Below are 13,445 nucleotides of genomic sequence, written 5' to 3' on the forward strand. Positions count from 1 at the left end.
TTTGTTTAGACTATGGTCTAAGATGTTGTAAACCTTTATGTTAGCTTCCGCTGAGTTGATCTAAGGATAGTATTATGGTGTTGTATGTTATTGTTCTATATCACACTTGTGATGACCTCCTTTCGGATATCCTATGCTAGCGGGACTATCCGGTAGTGGGCCACTACATGGCAGCTTGTTGGCGAGCTGGTGCGGCAGTCCGGGAGGCCGAGGCGGCCGACGACAGAGGCGCTGACAGCAGCGGCGGCCGCGGGTGGTGCTGGTTCGGCCATGGAGGAAAGAAGAGAAAGGAAGAAGAAGAAGAAGAAAAAAGGAGAGGAAGAAGAAGATAAGAGAAGAAGAAGAAGAAGAAGAGAAGGAAAAAAAAAAAGAGAGAAAAGAAGAAGATGGAGTTGCAGGTCGCCCAGGAGGGAGGAGGAAGAAGAAGAAATGGAGGGGGAAAAAAAAGAAAAAAGAAAAAGAAAAGAAAAGAAAAGGAAAAATGATGGAAAAATGTCGAAAAAATTTCAAAAAAATTTCAAAAAATAGGAAATTATATTTCGGTAATATTTCAGAGATTTTGACGAGAAAAATGGCCCGGGCACGCATTTTGAGAATGTGGCACGTATACCGAGGAAGCTGGAGATGTTAAGTTGAGGTGAATAAATTTTCTTAGAAAATCCTAAAAATTCAAGAATTTCGAGAATGTGGCACGCATACCGAGGAAGCTGGAGATGTTAAGTTGAGGTGAATAAAATTTCTTAGAAAATCCTAAAAATTCAAGAATATTATTTTATGAATTTTCGTAATGAAATATTTGAGAAAATATTTTAGAAATATTTAGTTTGATTTATTGAGGAAAAATAAGAAGAAATAGAGAGAAAATTATAGAAAATGCCAGAAATTATGAAAAAATAGGTTTTAATATTTATTTAAATAATTATGGTGGTTAGGGTACTTTGAGGCTTAAGTTGAAGTAACTTGTCAAATTTTGAGGTTGGCACGCAAATCGAGGCAATGCACGAGGCAAGGCACGAATATCGAGGTAGCCCGATAAGTTTGAGAATGTAGGGTGCTTTGCTTTTCTTCGATTTTTTATTTGTTTAGTTTTCTTTGTGACCTTCACATTTACTACCAGTCACACGTTTTGGGATAATTAGCTCGAGATAGGTTCTATGCAATTACATTAATTATTCACTACCATTATTAATCAAACAATTAATATTTTAAATTTTTGGTGTTATTAAAATGACACATCATTTAAAAATAGACACGGTTTGTTTGCTCTTCTTTACTTTTTTTATTAGTTTAGTTTTCAATGTGATCTTCACACTTCTTATTATTTTTTTATTGGTTTAGTATATATTAAAGTAGAAAAGTTATTGCACAAAAATTTTTCACCTAAAATCAGACTTCATTTTTTTTTTTTTTATCATTTTTAGAAAGCAATATTCCTTCCACTGGAAAACGTGTTCTAACAATTAATATTTGAAATTTTTGTTGTTATTATTTAAAATGAGACTTCATTTAAAAGGTAGATATGATTTTTTGGGGACAATTAGCTGGAACAACATCTATGCAATTATATTAATTATTTACTATCATCATTAATCTGATAATTAATATTTTAAATTTTTATTTTTATTAAAATAAGACATCATTTAAAAATAAACATAATTTTTTTTCACTTCTTTTATTTTTTTATTGGTTTAATTTTCAATGTGACATTCACATCTCCTATTATTTTTTTATTGGTTTAATATATATTAAAGTAACAGAGTTCTTGCACAAAATATTCTAGCCTAAAATCAGCCTTCATTTTTTTTTTTTATCTTTTTTAAGAAGTAATATTCCTTTTACTAGAAAACGTGTTTTAACAATTAATATTTAAAATTTATGTTGTTATTATTTAAAATGGGATTTCATTTAAAAGGTAAACACGATTTTGTTGGGATAATCAGCTGGGGTAGCTTCTAGACAGTTACATTAATTATTCACTACTATTATTAATCAGCTGGGATAATCAAATAATTAATATTTTAAATTTATTTTGTTATTATTTAAGATGGGACATCATTTAAAGGTAGACACGATTTTTTTGCTCTTCTTTGTTTTTTTATTTGTTTAGTTTTCAATGTGACATTCACACTTCCTAGCAGTCACACATTTTGGGATAATTAGCTAGAGGCACCTTAATATATATTAAAGTAGCAAAGTTCCTACCCAAAATTTTCTCACCTAAAATCAACATTCATTTTTTTTTTTATCTTTTTTGGGAAGAAATATTCCTTCCACCGGAAAATGTGTTCTAACAATTAATATTTGAAATTTCTACCATTATTATTTAAAATAAGACTTCATTCAAAAGGTAGACACGATTTTCTTGGGATAATTAGCTGGGGGCAGCTTCTATGCAGTTACATTAATTATTCACTACCATTATTAATCAGTTAAGATAATTATACAATTAATATTTTAAATTTCTGCTAATATTATTTAAGATGGGACATCATTTAAAGGTAGACACGAATTTTTTTACTCTTCTTTGATTTTTTATTTATTTAGTTTTCTTTGTGACCTTTACATTTCCTAATAGTCACACGTTTTCGAATAATCTGTTGGTGGCAGCTTCTATGCAATTATATTAATTATTCACTACAAATATTAATCAGACAATTAATATTTTAAATTTATGATGTTATTAAAATGAGACATCATTTAAAAATAGATACGATTTTTTGCTCTTCTCTTATCTTTTTATTGGTTTAGTTTTGAATGTGATCTTCATACTTCCTATTATTTTTTTTATTGGTTTAGCATATATTAAAGTAGAAGAGTTCTTGAACAAAATTTTCCTGCCTAAAATCAGCCTTCATTTTTTTTTTATCTTTTTTAGGAAGCAATATTCCTTCCACTAGAAAACGTGTTTTAACAATTAATATTTGAAATTTTTGTTGTTATTATTTAAAATGGGACTTTATTTAAAAAGTAGACACGATTTTTTTTTGGATAATTAGTTGGGGACAGCTTCTATGCAATTACATTAATTATTCACTATCATTATTAATCAGCTAGCTGGGATAATCTAGAATTAATATTTTAAATTTTTCTTGTTATTATTTAAGATGGGACGTTATTTAGAGGTAGACACGATTTTTTTTGCTTTTTTATTTTTTATTTGTTCAGTTTTCTTTGTGACCTTCACACTTCAAAGCAGTCACACGTTTTGGATAATCTAGGGGCAGCTTCTATGCAATTACATTAATTATTCACTACCATTGTTAATCAGACAATTAATATGTTAAATTTCTGATGTTATTAAAATTTCTGATGTTTTAAATTTCTGATATTATTAAATTTCTAAGGGCAGCTTCTATGCAGTTACATTAATTATTCACTACCTTTATTAATCAACTCGGATAATCTTACAATTAATATTTTAAATTACTATTGTTATTATTTAAGATGAGACGTCATATAAAGGTAGACACGATTTTTTTTTGCTCTTCTTTGGTTTTCTTATTAGTTTAGTTTTCAACATGACCTTCACATTTCTTAGCAGTTACACATTTTGGGATAATCAGCTGGGGCAACTTCTATGCAGTTACATAAATTATTTACTACCATTATTAATTAGATAATTAATATTTTAAATTTCTGGCGTTATTAAAATAAGACATCATTTAAAAATAGACATAGTTTTTTTTCTCTTTTTTTGTTTTTTTATTGGTTTAGTTTTCAATGTGACCTTCATACTTCCTATTATTCCTTTATTGGTTTAGTATATATTAAAGTAGCAGAGTTCTTGCACAAAATATTCCCGCCTAAAATTAGCCTTTTTTTTTTTATCTTTTTCAAGAAGTAATATTCCTTCCACTAGAAAACGTGTTTTAACAATTAATATTTAAAATTTTTGTTGTTATTATTTAAAATGTGACTTCATTTAAAGGGTAGATATGATTTTTGGGGGATAATCAGTTGGGGCAGCTTCTAGGTAGGTACATTAATTATTCACGACCATTATTAATCAATTAGGATAATAAGACAATTAAAATTTTAAATTTTTACTATTACTATTTAAGGCGGTACATCATTTAAAGATATACATGATTTTTTTGCTCTTATTTATTTTTTTATTAGTTTAGTTTTCAATGTGACCTTCACAGTTCTTAATAGTCATACGTTTTGGGATAATCAGCTAGAGACACCTTAATATATAATAAAGTAGCAAAATTCCTGCAAAAAAATTTCTCGCCTAAAATTAACCTTAATTTTTTTTTATCTCTTTCAAGAATAATATTCCTTCCACTGGAAAATGTGTTCAAACAATTAATATTTAAAATTTCTGCAATTATTATTTAAATTAAGACTTCATTTAAAGGTAGACATGATTTTTTTGGGATAATTAGCCGGGACAGCTTTTATGCAGTTAAATTAATTATTTACTACCATTATTAATCAGTTAAGTTAATCATACAATTGATATTTTAAATTTCTATTGTTATTATTTAAGATGGGACTTCATTTAAAGGTAGACACGATTTTTTGTGCTCTACTTTGATTTTTTTATTTGTTTAGTTTTCTTTGTAACATTCACATTTCCTAACAGTCACACGTTTTAGAATAATCAATCAAGGATAGCTTCTATTCAGTTACATTAATTATTCACTACCATTATTAATCAGAAAATTAATATTTTATATTTTTGATGTTATTAAAATGAGACATCATTTAAAAATAGACAAGGTTTTTTTCCTGTTCTTATGTTTTTTATTGGTTTAGTTTTCAATGTGATCTTCACACTTCCTATTATTTTTTTATTAGTTTAGTATATATTAAAGTAGCAGAGTTCTTGCACAAAAATTTTCTGCCTAAAATAAGCCTTCATTTTTTTTTATCTTTTTTAGGAAGCAATATTCCTGCCACTGGAAAACGTTTTTTAATAATTAATAATTGAAATTTTTGTTGTTATTATTTAAAATGGGACTTCACTTAAAAGGTAGACGCAATTTTTTTGGGGATAATTAGCTTGGGGCAGTGTAACATCCCGCTTTCTCGGGCGCGTTATAACTTGCGACAATTCTGGAATAATAAAATTTTTCTCTTTCAAACTAATTCTAAACCACATCACTCCTCGAATCCGTCCCAAAATTCTCATTTATTTTTCTCGAAAGAGAATCATTATACACATCAAATGCAGAAGTAAGGATCGAACCTGATATCTTAGCATTAATCATATCTTACATCATCATTTCTCAAAACATTCAAATTTCAAAGTAACAGAACTTAAATACATGGGCTATACAACGTACATTTCATTCCTCATGTGCTCTACTAAGTGTCATTTCATGCCTCATTCATCATCGTATCTACTACAATTTTCATCTGAAACATTTGAATATTCTAGGAGCAAACCCCAAGTTAGATAATGAATTATCTAAGTAAGGGTACATAAAATATATTTCATGCATGAATGCAATGTCTTACTTATCGTAAGGGTCAACTGCACCCTTCATGCTACTCACCATTTTTGCGTCCACCTCTTTCGAAGCCGGGGTGTATGGGTGTACCATTAGTAAAGCAGCGGTGCCAGTTCGTACTCCTTATAGCCACAATGAGCGTGATCAATGATATCAACGTGTACGTATGCATTTCATAGCATGTCATGTATGTAGTCTACGTGATAGATACATATCAGAACATGTCAATATGATGAAAGCATTCTCGAGGATCGGGGTTTGAAACATAAATCATCTACAACCAATCATTTTCCATAAAACTAAATCCAGTTGGGAAGTACCATTTACCTCGATATTCGCATCGTACATCGCCTCAATTATTGTGCCAATCTTAGAATTCGCACAAGTCACTTTAACTTAAGCTTCAAAGCATCCTAATCACCATAATTATTTAAATAAGTATTAAAACTTATTTTTTATAATTTCTTGTATTTTCTTTATTTTTCTCTTTATTTTTTCATATTTTTTCTTAATAAATTCAAACTAAATACTTTTAAAATATTTTCTCAAATATTTCACTACGACAATTCATAAAATAATATTTTTGAATTTTTTAGAAAATTTTACTCACCTTGATTTAGCCCCTCAGCCTTCCTCGATATGCGTGTCATATCCTCAAAAAACGTGCCCGGACAATTTTCTTTCCCAAAATTTTCAAAATATTAATAAATATCTATTTCCTATTTTTTCAAAATTTTTCAACATTTTTTTCCCCTTTTTTATCTTTTTTCTTTTTTTCTTTTCTGTTCTTTTTCTTTTTTTTCTTTTTCTTTCTTCTTCTTCTTCCTCCTTCGTTCTTTTTCTTTTTTTTTTCTTTTTGTTTCTTCTTTCTTCTTCTTCTTCCCCCTTCTTCTTCCTGCGCACGAACATAACTCCTATTTTTTCCTTTTCTTTCTTTCTTTCTTTTCTTTTCTTTTTCTTCTCTTCTTCTCCTTCCTTCCTTCCTTCTTCTTCTTCTTCCTTTTTCTTCCTCTCCTGCCTTCCTCTGCAATGCGAACCAGTGCACCATCCATGCGGCCGCCGCCGCTTGGCCCTCTGTCGGCCTCCACTCAGCCCTCCACCGGCCGCCTCAGCCTCGCCGGACCCCGCAGCCTCCGCTCGCACAGCCTTCTCCACCTGTGGCCAGCCTCCTTGCGTCGCGTTGACTTGCTGGAGCTCGCGGCCATGGCTGCCATGGCCGCGGCTTTGCTGCTTCTGGCCACTTCTCAAGCCTCCATCAAGCCCTTCGGTCACCGCGTAGCTTGCTTCCACCACCGCGACGTTACTGGCTGCCCTCTGCCCGCTTGAGCTCGCTGCCCAGCCATTGGAGCTCGTAGCTGCTCTCTCTCTTTCTCTCCAACTCTCTGTTGCTTACTCTGCTCAAATCTCTCAAGCTCTCCTCTATTTATAGGCAACCCTTCACCCTCAACTGATCTGGTCATCCCTCATTGCGTAAAGAGCTCTCCAAATCTTGCAAGTATGGTGTGAAGTTGCAGGGCATGGGCTTTGAAGATGCAGAGGCGTGGAGTTGCAAACCATTGCGTGCCTGAGCACGAATTGATATAGATATACATATATATATATAATTATATATTACACTATAAAAATTAAAAAATTATACATTTAAACCTCACATTTCATCTTAAATTCATTAGGACAATTCCTTAATTACAATTACATCCTCAAACACTGAATTAGATTGCATTCTGATACTGAAAATTCAAAATTAATAATTCAAAGCTTAGTTAAAAATGACGATTTCGCCCCAGTGTTCTCACCAGGCCATTATTTCATCATAAAATCACTGAAGGGTTGCTCATCACGCAAAATCAGAGCCCTCCTAGGATTCCGTTGATTTTTCGGGAGTCCCCTACGATAATTCGGTTTTCTAGCCTAAATGACAATTGTATTTTAGCTATACCGAAAACCGTTCCCGATACGATTTCTTTCGATACTATAAATCTTATATCGGAACGCTCATCGAGACCATGTCATTTTGTTTAGATAATTTCACTCCGAAGTATTTCCCACAGCCAATTCGATACTTATAATTGCTATCAAACCAATTTTTCGGTATTCTAAACTTATCGAAATTACGTGATAACCTCATACGAATATGGGGTATTACAGGCAGCTTCTAGACAGTTACATTAATTATTCACTACCATTATTAATCAACTAGGATAATAAGACAATTAATATTTTGAATTTTTGCTATTATTATTTAAGATGGGACATCATTTAAAGATAGACATGATTTTTTTGCTCTTCTTTGTTTTTTTTATTAGTTTAGTTTTCAATGTGACCTTCACACTTCCTAATAGTCATACATTTTGGGATAATTAATTCGAGGCACCTTAATATATATTAAAGTAGCAAAATTCCTACATAAAATTTTCTCGCCTAAAATCAACCTTGATTTTTTTTATCTTTTTCAAGAAGTAATATTCCTTCCACTAGAAAATGTGTTCAAACAATTAAAATTTGAAATTTCTGCAGTTATTATTTAAAATTAGACTTCATTTAAAAGATAGACACAATTTTTTTGGGATAATTAGTTGGGGGCAACTTCTATGTAGTTATATTAATTATTCACTACCATTATTAATCAGTTAGGATAATCATACAATTAATATTTTAAATTTCTTCTATTATTATTTATGATGTGACGTCATTTAAAGGTAGACACGATTTTTTGTGCTCTTCCTTGGTTTTTTATTTGTTTAGTTTTCTTTGTAATCTTCACATTTCCTAACAATCACATATTTTGGGATAATCAACTCGGAGTAGCTTCTATGCAGTTACATTAATTATTCACTACCATTATTAATCAAACAATTAATATTTTAAATTTTTTATGTTATTAAAATGAGACATCATTTAAAATGGACAAGGGTTTTTTCCTCTTATGTTTTTTTATTGGTTTAGTTTTTAATGTGATCTTCATATTTCCTATTATTTTTTTATTGGTTTAGTATATATTAAAGTAGCAGAGTTCTTGAACAAAATTTTTTCGACTAAAATTAGCCTTCATTTTTTTTTTATCTTTTTTAGGAAGCAGTATTCTTTCCACTGAAAACGTGTTTTAACAATTAATATTTGAAATTTTTGCTTTTATTATTTAAAATGGGACTTCATTTAAAAGGTAGACACGTTTTTTTTTTTTTTTTGGATAATTAGCTGGGGGCGACTTTTATGCAGTTATATTAATGATTTACTACCATTATTAATCAGATGGGATAATCATACAATTAATATTTTAAATTTTTGTTGTTATTATTTAAGATGGGATGTTATTAAAGATAGACATGATTTTTTTTTCTATTCTTTGGTTTTCTATTAGTTTAGTTTTCTTTGTGACCTTCACACTTCCTAGCAGTCACACGTTTTGGGATAATCTGGGGGCAACTTCTATGCAGTTAAATTAATTATTCACAATCATTGTTAATCAAACAATTAATATTTTAAATTTCTAATGTTATTAAAATCAGTCATCATTTAAAAATAGACATAGTTTTTTTTCTCTTCTTTTGTTTTTTTATTGGTTTAGTTTTCAATGTGATTTTCACACTTCTTATTGCTTTTTTATTGATTTAGTATATTTTGAATAAAAAATGAAAAATTAATTTTTGTGATGGATTTAATATACTATCGCAACTTTTAGCGACGAAAAACTATTTCTGTCGGTAAAAAATCAAATTTTAATTTTAACTTTTTTATTATTAAAATATAGCGATTGAAATAACTTTATGTAGCTAATTTTAGCGACAGAAAGTTGTTTCTGTCTTTAAATTTAAAAATAAAAAATTAAAATTTAATATTAGTTTAAATAACAAAAAAATTAAAAAATTTAACAAAAATTATTTTTTATTTTTATTTTTTTATTCAATTAATTTATAAATATTTAAATTTGGGATGACCATTTAAATATATAAATATTAAATTTTATCACAAAATTAAATATATTAATGTATATTTAAAAACTTAAATATACATTTAAACATGAGATGAATATAAAAATAATAATTTATAAAATTTAACTAAATATGTTAAGTTTAAAAATCATAATATTACTAAATTCTAAATACATCAATTAATATATTTCATGTGCATAAAAATAAAAATGAAACAATATCGAGGGATTACATTATATAGAAGGGAGTCTAGGAGCTATCTTGTCAATCACTTTCTCTCTATAAATAGGAGAATTATATAAAAATGAAACAATTAAATGTATAATTAAGTCTTTCATAATAAACAACTAGATAAGTAACATATGTTACTCTTGTTAAAAAATAAAAATATATATAAAAAAAATTATTTAATATATTTAGATAGCATTTGTTAAAATGAGTAGAATAAGAGAGTATCAAGATAAGTCCGAAATAGTTTTTGGACGAAGATATTTCGGACGAAGATATGGAATAGTTTTTCCCCTTAATAGTTATACTATAAAAAAACTATAGGGAGTTAATTTTTATTTTTGAAGTTTAAGTGTATGTATAAAACTATAGGGGGTTAATTAAAAAATCAAAGTTGAATGTTGAGCAAGTTTTGAGATCTGATTCTGAAGATAAGTCATATGATGAGCAAGTCCTACGATCAGACTCTGAATATGACTCCGAATCAGAGGATGAGCAAATTCTTCAATTTGATTCTAATGATAACTTAGAATCTAATGACACGGATGTAAACTTATATGATAGTGTTAGAGGCAAATTCTACGATTTAAATACTTATGTTTAATTATTAATGATATTGAATTTGCTAATTGATTTAGGCTTTGTTTGGCAAAGCGATTTGACTGCTTATAAGCTATATCAACAGCTTATAAGCAGTTGAGAAAAGCTGGTGAGGTGTTTGGATACACCTCACCAACGTTTAAGCTAAATAGCTTATACGCCATTGGTATAGCGTTTTGCAAAAGCTATTGGGAGATAGCTTTTGCAAAAAGCTGTTTATTTAAAAGCTGAGTTGACCAAGCAGTTTACCATTTTACCCTCATCTTTTTATTGATTTTCAGCCATAACCTTTATCTTCTACCTCTACCTTCCGTCGTCTTCTTCTTCAGCACTTCCGGCTGCCATTGTCGGCCATTGCAATCGCCCCCACCTGCTACTTCCCATCGACAATCGCCCCCATCGGCAACGGAAGTCGCCCTCGCCCCAATCGCTACTCCCATCGTCGCAGGTCGTCCTTCACCCCACCGCTGCTCCCATCGTCGCAGGCCACCGTCGGCCGTCGCAGGCCGTCTGTCGCCCCGTCAGTCGATACCCGTTGCCATCTTGCTTTGGCTCCCCTCCTCCCCGTTCCCGTTGCTGTCTGTGCGATGTATATATATATATGTATGTATGTGTATATATGTACATATAACATCAAACATTTATATATATAATGATATTATATATATATATTATTGTTATATAATATGTATAATAATATTGTATTAATATATTTTTTAATAATTATGTATAATTTATTAACATTTAATGATAAAATTTTACATCATTCAAACAACATGTCTATTTTTGTCTTTTTATTAAGTTATAATAGCTTATCAGCTATTTCAAACCAAACACATAATTTTTAATTGATAGCTTAAAAGTACATTTATCCAAAGACATCATCAGCTTAAACGCTACTCAGTTTAAACGTTATTACACAACTTAAATACTACCCAGCTTAAACGCTGTTAAAAAAAAGCCTAGCCAAACTAAGCCTTATTTCATTGTAAGTATGACAGGAGTTGGAGAATATTATCGTGAAGGATGCAGTGGTTCTAGACTTAACTCTTCTGGGTCTACTGCTACTTCCACCTCATCTACTGTAGCGTTGTAACGCCCCGTTTTCCCTGCGCGTTATAACTTGGGAAAATTTCGGGACAATAAAATTTCTTCTTTCAAACACTAAGCTAAACTACATCATACCTCGAATCCATCCCAGAATTCTCATTCATTTAATTACTATACACATCAAATGCGGGAGCAAAGATCGAAACCTGATATCTTAACATTAATCATAAATAAATTCAACATTCCTCAAAACGTTCAGAATTCAAAATAGCATAACTTAAATACATGGGCTATATAACATCCATTTCATTCTTCATGCACCATGCTAAATGTCATTTCATGCCTCATTTATCCTTGTATCTGCTACAATCTCCACCTAGAACGTTTGAATATTCTAGGGACAAAGCCTAAATTAGATGATGAATCATCTAAGTAAGGGTACATAATGCTATGTCATGTGTGTATGCAATGTCTTTCATCGTATGTGTCAACTGCACCCCTCATGCTACCTACCATTTTTGCGGCCACCTCTTTCGAGGCCGAGGTGTATGGGTGCACCCTTGGTAAAGCAGCAGTGCCAGTTCGCACTCTCTACGGCCACAAATGCGCGTGATCGATGATATCAACGTGTATTTATGCATTTCATAGTCATGCATGCAGTCTACGTGATAGATACATATCAAGGCATGTCAATATGATGAAAACATTTTTGAGGAACATAAATCACTTACAAACCAACTATTTTCCATAAACTAACTTTAATTGGGAAGTACCACTTACCTCGATATTCGTGCATTACCTCGATTTGCATGCCAACCTCAAAATTCGCACAAATCACTTCAACTTAAACCTCAAAGCATCCTAGTCACCATAATTATTTAAATAAATATTAAAACCTATTTTTCCATAATTTCTTGCATTTTCTTTAATTTTCTCTCTATTTCTTTCTATTTTTCCTCAATAAATCCAAACTAAATATTTTTAAAAATATTTTCTCAAATATTTTACTACAAAAATTCATAAAATAATATTCTTGAATTTCTAAAATTTTCTAAGAAATTTTACTTACCATGACTTAACATCTCCGGTTTTCTCGGTATGCATGCCATATCCTCGAAATGCGTGCTCGAACTATTTTTTCACCCAAAATCTCCAGGATATTACCGAAACATAATTTCCTATTTTTTTGGATTTTTTAAGATTTTTCCCATCATTTTCTTATTTTCTTTTCTTTTCTTTCTTTTTCTTTTCTTTATTTTCTTTCTTTTCTTCCTCCTCCCTTCTTCTTCCTCCCGCCTGCGCGCGGACTGCCTTCCTCCATGCGCGCACCCGCCGCCGATTGCCGCCTGCAACGCCCTCCATCGGCTTCGCCAGCCTTCCATACGCACGCACGCACTGCCGCCGCGAGCCACCGTTTCCGCCGTGAGCCACCATTACGCGCTGAAGCTCCCTTTCGCGTCGGCCATGGCTGCCCACAGCTGCATCAGCACGCACAGCCATGGCCGACTTCAACCGCTCCGCACCTCCATGCATCCGGTTGCTGTCGCGACCGCACGAGCCGCCCAACCACGCACCCTCCTTGCTGCCTGTGGCCATGCTCACTATGCGTCGGCCATGGCCGCTTGGAGCTCACTGCCATGGCTGAGCTTCCTTCATTGGCCACCCTCCATCTCACTCTCCCGATCTCTCTCTCTCTCTCTCTTTCTCTCTCTCTTGCGAACCTTGGGCCTCCCTCAAGCTTTCTGCCCCAGCTCTCTCTCTCTCTCTCGGCTGCACTTGCTGCCATTTACTTCAATTCTCCACCCTATTTATAGCCGAATTCGACCCCTCACCTCACCACTTTCGCCCATACTTCCCTGCGCAAATCTCGACCGATTTTGCAGAGGCATGGCTTGAATCTTGCAGGGGTGCGGCGGATCTGGAGTTTCAGGGCATGGGCTATGGATTTACAGAGGCGCCCATACGCATACATAATATATATATATATATGTAATTATATAATTCACTATAATAATAACAATTTTATGCATTTAAACTTCAAATTTTATCATAAATTTATTAAAATAATTCTCTAATTGCAACAATATCCTCACATTCTGAATTAATTGACATTATAATACCGAAAATACAAAATTAATATCTTTAAAGTTACTCGATTTGGATGATTTCGCCCCAG

This window comes from Diospyros lotus, chromosome 2 (genome assembly GCF_014633365.1).
Source record: "Diospyros lotus cultivar Yz01 chromosome 2, ASM1463336v1, whole genome shotgun sequence".
NCBI classification, from domain to species: Eukaryota; Viridiplantae; Streptophyta; class Magnoliopsida; order Ericales; family Ebenaceae; genus Diospyros; species Diospyros lotus.